The 763-nt window shown below is 32.8% G+C and overlaps 1 pseudogene; it reads right to left on the bottom strand.

Annotated features, from left to right (window-relative positions):
• Nucleotides 1-401: 401 nt before the first annotated feature.
• LOC143258283 (U2 spliceosomal RNA) lies at nucleotides 402-556 on the bottom strand (annotated as a pseudogene).
• Nucleotides 557-763: the final 207 nt, after the last annotated feature.

Genomic DNA, 763 nt, shown 5'->3' with positions numbered 1-763 from the left:
ATTATATTTTGATACCAGACAGGCGGCTATGATGGGTGATTACACAATAGTACCACAAACTAGATAATGTATTTTTAGGTCACAATGACAGGCGGCCATGCCTCATACAATACATCTCTCATGATGTCGATAATTAACCATTAATCATTCAAATCATACCTGAAAAGGATGCTTAATTAATTAGCGAATGCTAAAAAGGACAGTACATTCTAATTCATTAGGTAATTAACAATTAATTCTTCCTCTGACGAAATATAGATCATGCTTCTATGCGGTCATAACTCATACAATACGTTTATTAACAAAAATATAATTAATTATCAATTCGATAGTTAATTAATTAAATAATATCTAAAACTGATGCTTAACGCTAATTAATTAATTCATTTTAAAACATACTTGTGAGATCAGCCCATTGCAGGAGTGGAGCAAGCTCTAGGCACCCTGCCACCTGACAAAAATAAGTTTAATATCATAATCTCCAAAGGAAACCGTATCAGAAAATTAATCTGTTAAGAGCAGATACTATACTTTGGTCTTATCAGCTAAATATAATCTCCCCGGTTGTACATCGGCATGTCTCTGGATTTACAACGCTAAAATCAGGGTTTCAATTCCCCTCGGTGGGCTCCGCTGAGGTGATAGCCCTTTGTGGCTTTACTATAAGAAAAACACACACACACAGTTAAATATAAAAAAATAATTATAAAATCATTTATAATTAATTCGCCCTGAAAAGAATGCTTAACATTAGTTAATTAAT

This window comes from Tachypleus tridentatus, chromosome 7 (genome assembly GCF_004210375.1).
Source record: "Tachypleus tridentatus isolate NWPU-2018 chromosome 7, ASM421037v1, whole genome shotgun sequence".
Classification (NCBI taxonomy): Eukaryota; Metazoa; Arthropoda; class Merostomata; order Xiphosura; family Limulidae; genus Tachypleus; species Tachypleus tridentatus.
This window is presented reverse-complemented; position numbering and strand designations above follow the sequence as displayed.